Below are 11,229 nucleotides of genomic sequence, written 5' to 3'. Positions count from 1 at the left end.
CATGAGTGCCAAAGGATGAATGATTAATGATTACAGTCGATCAAACAAAGTAGCCATCTGTTGGATTTATCAGCTTATCAATAAGAGTGATCCATAATGCCACTAAAGGTTGTAAGCAAATGACCATAAATGTGCCTGTAGCCAACTGCAAATTGGGTTTGTTCAAAAGAGGGTACAGGTTAACAGGATAATAGATCAAATAAAAATAAATATTATATAAATATGTTATATTTGTATTATTGTATTCATATATTCTATTTATTTATAAAGAAAATATTTACAATAAAACATACAGATAAAAAATATTAAAATAAAATATAAATCTCATTTTAAAAAATTTGAAAAAACTAAAAGTTAAAAAAAATATCTTTCAGTTCGCATGGATTAAATTTTTTTTATAGTTTATATTATCAAACAGCATGAATTTTTAATTTATTTGTTTGTTGTTTTTACCAAATATACACTCCCAAAAAGGATGTGTTAAATTTAAAAAAAAATAATTTAAATAAATTACATGTGAGTTTTTTGTGTGTTTTTATGTAGCATAATTTTTTATTTTTTGAATTGGGTTAATAAAAATGACACAAAGTGTTAATTAATGTGTTAATTATAACACATTAATGTGTTACAGATCTTAACACATTATCTGTGTTCATGCTATTCTAGTAACTAGACACATGTACACTCATTGTATATCACTGTCATGCGATTGTCTAATCAGCCAATCTTGTGGCAGCAGTGCAAGGCATAAAATCATGCAGATAGAGGTCAGGACCTTCAGTTAATGCTGACATCAACCATCAGAATGGGGAATAAATGTGACCTCAGTGGTTTTTGTGGGCGGGTTTGAGTATTTCTGGTGTACAGTACCTAATAAAGTGATCCGTGAGTGTATGCGTTAAGAAATGACACAGGTTTTGTTGTTTTTAACAAATCAACTTTGTGAATTTACAACAAAAACAAAGTATTATATGTTTAACCATTTAGAATATCGTATAATGGAGAATAAAATATCTTACAATAAAATAAAATGTGACTTTATTACTGTAATCCCAGAGGGGTAATTTAGTTATGGACACACATAGTGGAAGGGACAAACTGGGGAACTGATGAAGACAGAAGTACATTAGTGTGTACAGGGTAATTTATATGAATACATATGGTGCTGTTTGTCAGGTTTTGCATGTCTTACATTGGTTCTCAATCATTTTGGCACAATTGTCGAATGACTATTAAACTTTCTTAAACTATATGACTAACTATATGAACATTAGGTCATTTGTTCTCATGACTATAGTCATTTATAATTGCTTTGGCACAAAATGCATTGAGTAAGCCTCGCAGATCAAAATAGTTTACATTCGTTTGCTATTGAATGATATTACTCTCAAATGCAATTATACACATGTTCACTATGTAAATCCCTACATGCTAAATAGAACAACCAACAATCACAATAACCTGTCACACATATATTAGATACATAATAGTTATGTGGTATTGTTGTAATAGTTGTCAGATGGATAGACTTTGGCTAGTCTATCCATTTAGAGCAACCAAACGCAAATGCTGTCCAATTTAGCTGACAGGTGAAACTCATAACCTCTCAGTTCTCAAATACATTTACAGTATACTGCAAGGGTAAGACTGAATTTCACAGCTGTGGATTATGGAGCAGGCAGGAGACCCACAGGGGCAAGAGCCTGCTCATGCAAGAGGAAGGGGCATTAGAGTGTGGGGTGGTATGGTGAGGGGGAGAGGAAGAGATTGAGGGGGGCACAGAGGATGAGGAAGAGCCAGAGAAAGCAAAGGCACAGAGAAATCTCAAATGAGATACGGGCAACAATTATAGACCATGTCATCAACCGTGGCCTAAGTATGACAGAGGCTGGTTTGAGAGTGCACCCTAATCTGGGCCGGTCCATGGTGTAGTCAATAGTCCAGACATTCAGGAGAGAAAATGGCTGTGTAATAAAATATTGTTCTGCAATATTCCTTCACACTGGTATTCCAGTAAACTTGGCCAATGCATGTCTCCGAATTTATGTAGAATACATTGACTTTTCTGTGCTGTATTTGCTGTCTAGGATTGAGGGTCTGCCCCATTGTGGTGGCAGAAGATCAGTTTTCACTGCTCAACAAGAACTTGAAATTTGTAATCTGGTCATAGCAAACAATGCTATTAGACTAAAAAGATATTCAAAGTGCAGTCACACAAGATGACGGCATCTTTAAAAATGTCAACACCGTCAGCCTCTCCACAATTGATAGGAGTGCTGAAGAGAAATCGGATTGCAATGAAGCAACTCTACAAGATACCTTTTGAGAGGAATGGTGAGAGAGTGAAGGAGCTGAGGTACCAGTATGTACAGGTAAAAATTCATTATTGTACACTACACAGTGCTGTAATCTCCATGTTTTTCAGTATTGACAAGTACAACCTGTATATGCAGAATGTTACAATGTGGGATATGTGTAACTGTATGATATACAATATCTACTGTAAATTATAAAGTTGCTTTACTATCTTTTATTGAGTGATGGAGCTGGAGGCTGATGAATCCCCACACATTTGAGAATGTTGATGAGGCAGGATTCAACTTGACCAAAGTCAGGACACGTGGCCGTAATATTATAGGTCACCGAGCCACTGTTCTTTTCTGCATGGAGATGGAAGGTCTATAATCATGGTCCTCATGACCAGTTGTCCTTACTGGGTGAAATGGATGCTGGTTGTGAGGATATCACAGCAGATTGTTGTAGGGGTGGCGGCATCATGCCAAAAGATTTTTCCCTCATTGCATTGCAAGGGAAGATATCAGGTGTGATGTAGATGAAACTTTTTGGCCAGACAGATGAGAGATAAGAAGACCCATGAGGTTTTTGCACGTATTGTAGTTCCTGAATTTTGCTGTTGTGTCATTTATTATTTTTCACTGTACAAGCTTTCTTTATGTATTTTCGGTTGACAGTAAAGTGTGTACATAAAATGTTGAGAAATGTTTGAATAAATGTTTTGTTGAAAATATAGTGTGTGTGTGCCATGACTTTTTGACATCAATACTATTCAGCTGCCTACATATACAATGTTAGCAATTGGACAATATTACATAGTGGGTAACTCACACTTTCAGAGTACACTGTCATTTGACAAGATATCTTTGCATTTGACTGTCTTGGTCTAAGCAATGATAAAGTAACCTTTTCTTTTGATGACAATGATGTATTCATTGATGGATTTATTTATATTTGAAACATGATTGAGGTGATTACTCCATCAAAACTTTGAGAATTCACCTTTTGGAGGTCACATAGGGTGGTGTGCTGAATGTACAACGTGATGTGAGGATTGTACTTCGAGTTTTGACAATTGTAAATGTGCCAAAACCATTGAGGAAAAACTATAATATGGGGTATGTTGGTCCCATACATGCACAAAATTGAATGTGCCATGCTCTATATGATTCTTGTCATGGAGTTTAAGTTTGTTCAGAAGGGCCGTTCATGTGTTTGTCAAAACAAAGAAGCATTGTCCATGATTTCTGAAACTGACAGTTGCAGACAGTGATTTCTAATGCACTAAGTATGAACATAAATGCTGGCCTTTTTGGTAATGAAGTAAGCTTTAATACCCTCAAAGAGACCTAAATGGCCACTTCTATTCTTGCTACACAGAGCCTACACACTCATAAACCCTGCATTATCAATGTCTCAAAGGGGCATTCATTTTCATCCTACTGTTGATGTCATCATTTGGAGTCACACCACATGGTAGACTCATGTGAGGCCATATAGAGTAGGCTAGAATATCTTTGACTATGTCATTGGAGGCTGAGAATCAGCCTCAGGGAAATGTCCCGATTTCTAAATAAAATAACCATTCATTCTCAAGTAGACATCACTCATCTCATTATTGTGACTGAAACAAAAGTACAAAGAGCTCAAAAAGACCAGAGAAATTGTAGAGTAAGTGATGGATGAATCAAATGGTGAGTTTTCATTTGCATATTTATAAAGACTGTGCTCGCCTTAATAATTTTAGACTTCAATAGTTCTAACATTTAGATTTATGACAGCGCGTGCAGGTCGCCTACTCTTTTAACTGAAGCGAGTGCCAGCAAGAGCGTGGTTTTGAGCGAGAGCTGCTTGAGGTGCACGGCTCGGAGAGGTTCGAACGGGGCACCTTTGAGTGCGTCCAGGACCATGGCCAGGTCCCAGATCGGCACCGAAGGTGGGCGAGGAGGGTTCATCCTCCTAGCGCCTCTTAGGAAACGAACAATCAGATCGTTCTTTCCCAATGAATGTCCTTTATCAGGATTGTGGGACGCTGCTATGGCAGCCACATAGACTTTGAGCGTGGAGGGTGTGCGGGCCACCTCCAGCAGCTCCTGCAAAAAGGCAAGTACACTCGGTATCTTGCACGTTTTGGGGTTCAAGCTCTTGGTATCACACCAGTCACTGAACACTTTCCACTTTTGGGCATACAAGCGCCTCGTAGAGGGGGCTCATGCCTCAGCAATGGTTTTCAGAACTCCACTGGGGAGGTTCTCGGGAACCCGTTGAGGGGCCATGCATGGAGGGCCCACAGATCGGGGCGGGGATGAAGAATCATCCCGCTGGCCTGTCCGAGGAGGTCTTGCCTCAGCGGAATCGGCCATGGGGCAGATTGCATCATCTGTACCAGCTCTGGAAACCACGTCTGGTTTTTCCAGAGTGGGGCTACCAGGAGCACTGCACATTTCACCTCCCTGATCCGACTGATGACCTGAGGCAGCATCGTGATCGGGGGAAAAGCATACAAGGGGCGGCTCGGCCAGATTTGGGCGAGCGCGTCCGTGCTTTTTGAGAAGAAGAGAGGGCAGTGTGCGTTTTCCTTGGAGGCGAAGAGGTCGACCTCTGCCTCGCCAAAGGTTCGCCATAACCACTGAACCGTCCGAGGGTGGAGAGACCATTCTCCTGGGAGAACTTTGTCTCTGGATAGCATGTCCGCTCCTTGGTTCAGGACGCCTGGAACGTGCGCTGCTCTTAGCGAGCGCAGGTGGTGTTGTGACCATAGGATGAGCTCCCTGGCCATAGAGTGCAGGGAGCTCGACCTGAGTCCACCTTGGCGATTTATATACGAAACTACCGTCATGTTGTCCGTTCGGACCAGGACGTGTTCGTTTTGCAGGTACAGAAGCAGGGCTCTGAGAGCCAAGGCGACCGCTTTTCATTTCCAGACAATTTATATGTAGGCGCTTTTCCGGGTTTGACCAAAAACCGGAAACAGGCCTGCCCTCGTAAAGGGCCCCCCATCCTATTTTGGAGGCATCTGTCGTGATAATTTTTCTCCGCGTATTCACGCCCAGACTCACGCCGGTTTGATACCATTTTATGGCTTTCCAGGGCGTCAGGGCTTTTATACAGCCGTGATTCACTCTGATCAAAAAGTGGCCTGAGCTCCACGCGTGAGTGGGGACGCGGCTCTTGAGCCAGCGTTGGAGAGGACGCATGTGCAACAATCCTAGCTGGAGTACAGCTGATGCCGAGGCCATGAGGCCGAGCATTCTTTGAAATCGTTTGACGGGGGCGTGCGCGCCCGTTTTGAACGATGTTGCAAGGCGTCGAATAGAGAGCGCGCTCTGATGAGAGGCGCGCTGTCATCTGCACTGAGTCTAGCACTATTCCCAGAAAAGAAATATTCTGGCTGGGGGATAGCACGCTCTTTGCAAAATTTATTCTCAGACCCAGGCATTGTAAATGGCTGATAGTCCAAGATCTGTGTGTCATTAACTGAACCTCTGATTGTGCTATGATTAGCCAATTGTCGAGGTAATTCAGTATCCGCACTTCCCTCTGTCTCAGGGGGGAAAGTGCTGCGTCCATACATTTCGTGAATGTACGGGGGGCCAATGATAGGCCGAATGGTAGTACTGTGTACTGGTATGACTGTCCCTCGAAAGCGAATCTCAGAAAAGACCTGTGATGAGGCGCTATCGGGATGTGAAAGTAAGCATCTTTCAGATCCACTGATAGAAACCAATCCCCGGGGCGAACTTGCGCGAGGATATGTTTAGTTGTTAACATTCTGAACGAGCGAATCATTAACGCTTTGTTCAGATGTCTGAGATCCAGGATGGGGCAAAGGCCACCGTCCTTTTTCGGGACGAGAAAATAGCGGCTGTAGAAACCCGCCTCGCTCAAAGAGGGAGGAACAGTTTCTATAAGCCCTTCTCTATCAGTTTGAGCACCTCGGTGCGTAGAACATGTGACACATCTTTCCTCACTTTCGTCTCGACCACCGCTGAAAAGCGGGGTGGTCTCGCGAGCGAATTGAAGTGAGTATCCGTGTTTTATTATGTTCAAAACCCATTTCGGCATGTCAGGGATTTTTTCCCAGGCTTCTGCTCGCACAGATATGGGCTGAATGCCGGCTGGGGGTGTGTCGTAGTGACGTATGGGCCCCGCCGGCAAATCGCTTTGTGCTAACACAGAATCTACAGCTCTCAGAGGCGCAGGTGCGCGCTGAGCAGCTGTATTGAGTGCTGAGTGCAGAGGTGCGTGTGAGAGTACAGGCACATGCGCTATTTCCGAAATGCCGACAGCATGAGTGCTTGAAACTGTATGAACAGTGTTTTGAAGTGGGGGTGCATTCATCATTATGGGCACGCGCGCCACGTTCATAAAGCTTTCCGCATTTAGCGGGGAGTTTCTTAGCTCGCGCATTACATCTGTGATGTTTGCGGCATAGCTGTTTGAAACTGTGTGAGTAGCTGTGTGTAGGGGTGCGTGCAATGCAGCAGGCACACGCGCTACACTTATAGCACTTCCCGTTTTTACTGGGGAAGTGTTTATAACTGTGGGAACAGTGCTTGTGTGTAGCGGTGCATACATGACAATAGGCACACGATCTACATGTTTGGGACATCCAGCCTGAGCTGGGGAGGTGTTTGGCACTGTTTGGACAGTATTGATATGTGGGAATGCGCACTTTAGTGTGGACATGTGAACCCCTAGTGACACAGGCAGAAAATGATTCTTTTGGGGATTTATGTGTGTCGCCGTAAAAACGGCGTTTGATTGCAGGTGAGCGAGTTTTATGACTGGCCCATTGACTGCTGTATAGACATTTCCAGCCGCCTGTAAGGGGACTGGGTAATGTTTTGAATGTTTGAGAGGAAGCAGTCCGGCATCTGCGAGACACGTACTTCCTCTTTTCCTTCCTGCTGCTAGGAAGACTTATGAGGCTCCGAATTCAGGGTGATTCTGGGTCGAGGGCCTCGTTGCTCCTGCGGCTTTCTTCGGCCAGCGGAACGCGAGCGGCATCGAGCGTCCTTCTCCAGTCTGCTCTTAGGCTGGGAGACGGGTGGCTCTGCCCTGGCTCGCTGCTGCTGCTGGGGCGGTTTTTGAGATGAGCTGGAGCGCTTAGGCAGGAAGTGATGCATAGCTTGGGAATCTTTTCGTGCCGCAGTGAAGCGCTCCGTGAAATCTCTCACCGTAGATCCGAACAGGCCGCTCGGAGTGACAGGCGCGTCAAGGAAGGGTGCTTTATCCACGTCCTTCATCTCCGTTAGCGTTAGCCACAGGTGGCGCTCAAGGACGACCAAGTTAGCCATGGCCCGGCCAATGGATTGGGCGGTGGCCTTTGTGGCTCGCAAAGCTACGTCCGTAGCGGTGCGCAGGTCCTTAAAAGCATCAGGTTCAGGTCCAGACTCGTCCATAGAACGGAGAAGTTTGGCTTGAAACACTTGTAGAACCGCCATCGAATGCAGCGCTGACGCAGCTTGACCGGCGGCGGCGTATGCGCGACCGGTGAGAGCTGATGTGGTTCTGCACGGCTTCGATGGGTGAGAAGCTCTGGTCTTCCATCCAGCGGTGGAGGGTGGGCATAGATGGTTGGCCACAGTCTCCTCTAGGGGCAGAGTTGCCTCGTAGCCTCTTTCTCTCGCGCCGTCCACTGAGGAGAGCGAGGAAGAGAAAGAAGGCTTTAGGCGAGCCGAGTGCGGGGCTTTCCACGACGTTGTGAGCTCGTCGTGCACCTCAGGGAAGAAAGGAGAGGGTCTCTGTCGGGGGGCCTGCCGGCGCCCCTGCAGGAACCACTCGTCCAGCCGGCTGCGGGTGGGTTCTTCCGGAGAAGACCAGTCGAGCCCGAGGTCTTCCACGGCCTTGGACAGGATACGGACGATCTCCGAGTCCATACCGGTGCCCGCACTCGTGTCCGCTGTTGTAGATGGCGCGGGGTCGAACGAGCCCGGCCAGTCGTCAGATGCAGCGTCAAGAGAGAGGCTGTCATCCTTTCGATCGTCGTCCCCCGATGCGCCGAACGAGACGAGACCCACCGCTTCGTTGGAGGGGTGCAGGCCCGCTCTCGTGAAATGGACCGGCTCGTGGGAGACATCTAGTAGCGGCGATGCACGCGGGACTGAGCCGGCGTGACATCACCGAAGTCGGGTGCTCCGGCAGCCTCTGTGAGCGGCGCTTTTCTTGCGCAGCTCGAACAGAGGTGGCAGCATCGGGGCAGCTGGCTCAGCTGGCGGTGAAAACGGCAAAGCGAAGCGCAGCTCGGCGAGGCCCAGGAGTCGCATTCAGGACATCCGCCCTGAATGAGTGCAGCTTCTGCATGGTCCAGACCCAGGCAGCGAGTGCAGAGGACGTGCCGATCTCCGTTGTGAAGAGGGCCTCTGCACGAGGCGCAGGCTGAAGGCATTTGCAACAACGCCTTGGAAAATCACTCTTTTAATTCTAAAAAGAGTCGCGGGGGTGAATGCTTGCAGAAGAAAAAGGATATGCGATGCGCGCCGGATGGCGTAGCAGAAGGCTTTGAAGGCGGCTGAAGGTGCCGGCGTCCTCTCAGCAGTCCCGCTGTATGCGTGTCAACGGCGGCGAAAGACTCCAATAATCCGGAGGATCCAGCGAAGAGAAGGTCTTCGCTGAAGGAGATTAAATCTAAAGAACCGGAATGACGGGATGCTCATTATATAGCCCTCATATGCTAATTTCAGCAGGCTATGAGCGCTGCGAAGCGGGCGCCCCCATTGGTGGCGCGTTCTAAATCGCCCCGTCATTGGTTCGAGCAGTTGCCGCAGCACAGCCAATGACCGAGCTGCTTCGCTCATCACTGTCTGCTGTGCAGCTGCAATGCGTTTTACATAAAGACTTCAATATTTCTCGAGAAACAGAGTTTTCCCATAGCGTAAGCTACTTACGCAATAGGAGAGACCTCTCGATAAGGGAACCTGTAATTTATAACCAAAAGAATCATACCTTTTAGCCAACAAACTTGCTTTAAAGTGTTTTAAAACAGACACTTTTTAAAACCTATTTACCTCAAAATGCCTTGATAGAACTCAAAAGATTTGTCAACTAAACAACAAAAAAAATAAATTCTAATGAGATGAGTCATCATATATATACACATTTTATGTAGTTCCAAACCCAAACGACTTACTGTCTTCTGTGGGAAGAACTTAAAAGGAGATGTCAAGAATAATGATATGGACTGACAGCCTCACGTTCATTTCAGCCTCATTAGCAGCATCTACATTTTACGATTTATTCTCATATTCCTCAAAAGAAACAAAATAGTACAGGTTTAAAAAATAAAAACATCAGGGTGAGTAAATGACAAAATTTTCATTTTTAAGTAAGTCAACCCATAGACAATGTTACGCTTTATTAAAATTTTGTATTGCGCATTCCATTTCAAGACATGATATTGTAACTTAAAAGAAACCTGACATAACAGAAAAATAAACATAGTCTCATATTACACATTTTAAAAGGTGTCCTGTATTGGAGCTGGAACCACTGAGTTTTGGAGCAGGTGAGCCAAGTGCTCAAAGTTGATGGGCAGTACACAGGGGAAATAGCTGTAAAAGATGGCAATAACCAATGAGTCAGTTATCACTTTCAGAACATGATGCTGTATTTTATGAAGGGGCCCCGTAATAGTACCTCCTAAAACATTCACACAAAAGTGCTAAAATGCAAAATTCTAAAAATATTACCGTACAGCTGCTTTTATTAAATTAATTAACATAATGTGAAACCAATTTATTGCCATAGCAGATGTAGTACACTGTGTAATATATTCATTTATGGTTTGTGCTCTATGATCATCTATTATGATTCATGTTTTATAAAGACACTATCTGTACTACTGATCTTTTGTAGGGTCTAGTAGTGTGTCTGCTTTGATCTGCCATGTAACATTAAGTGTAAAGGTTTTGATGACACATTTCAGACAAGAAACTTGCTAATGATCAGGTCACTATACAAATTGGCAATTTTCAGCTGTTGACATTTAACAAGACACTACACACACTTATAACTAAGAGAAAATTATATGTACCTTAATTCACAGTATTCCTCTGATGGCGTCCGTTTCTTTAAAAGTTTGCGGTCTTGGAGCATATCTGTATGCGCTTGATTCCATGCCCATGAGAGTGCTGTGAATCTGGTCCCGCCCTGATAGGAAACCAAAGCATGATTGGATGAAGATAGAACGTGTTATGATTGGTCAGAGTAATGTGACCGTTATCTGATTGGCTTGAGTAGACGATGGGCGGAGTCCTCCTATTTGTAGATTTGTGTGCACATCTTGATGCTAGATTTGTTTCAAAATTGACAAATGCGTGTAGCGATCTGCAAATGTACAGGAAGCAATCCACAAATAAATGAGCGCACTTTACAAATGAATGCTGGACAGAGTGTTTGTGAGTTAAAAAAAATACATTTATTAATCATTTTTATATGTGCAAATACAATTTTATTTATTTGTGAATTCACTTTATTTTTTGAGAAACTCCTAACATATATTTATAAATATCACTCTTTTTATTTGTGGAACTCATATTTGTGAACCAACTTTCTATTTGAAAACCTCTTTCCATTTGTATGTTAATATGCAACAATTCCATCTCCATACAAATACTATGCATGATAGTCTAAGACTTATATAAAGACACTGCCATCTGTTGGATTTAAATGAAGCACAAATCTTCAATCGTTGTTATTAGATGCTCCAGTACCAAATATATTGCACAGTGCTCCTCAGTTTTAATGGGCATTTTATGATCTCCTGAACATAAACTGTTTCCTAAATAAAATGTTTCACACTATGAAGTGTCTCAAGCAAAAAGGGCAACAGGTTTGTGTAATATGAGCTTTAGAAACTGTTTTTATTAATGCCATTCTAGGCAATCTGGTATTTTAAAGAATAAAACAACAGTGTCCACTCAAGTACACATT

Source organism: Xyrauchen texanus, chromosome 20, assembly GCF_025860055.1.
Source record: "Xyrauchen texanus isolate HMW12.3.18 chromosome 20, RBS_HiC_50CHRs, whole genome shotgun sequence".
NCBI lineage: Eukaryota > Metazoa > Chordata > Actinopteri > Cypriniformes > Catostomidae > Xyrauchen > Xyrauchen texanus.
Note: the sequence above shows the minus strand (reverse complement) of the source record.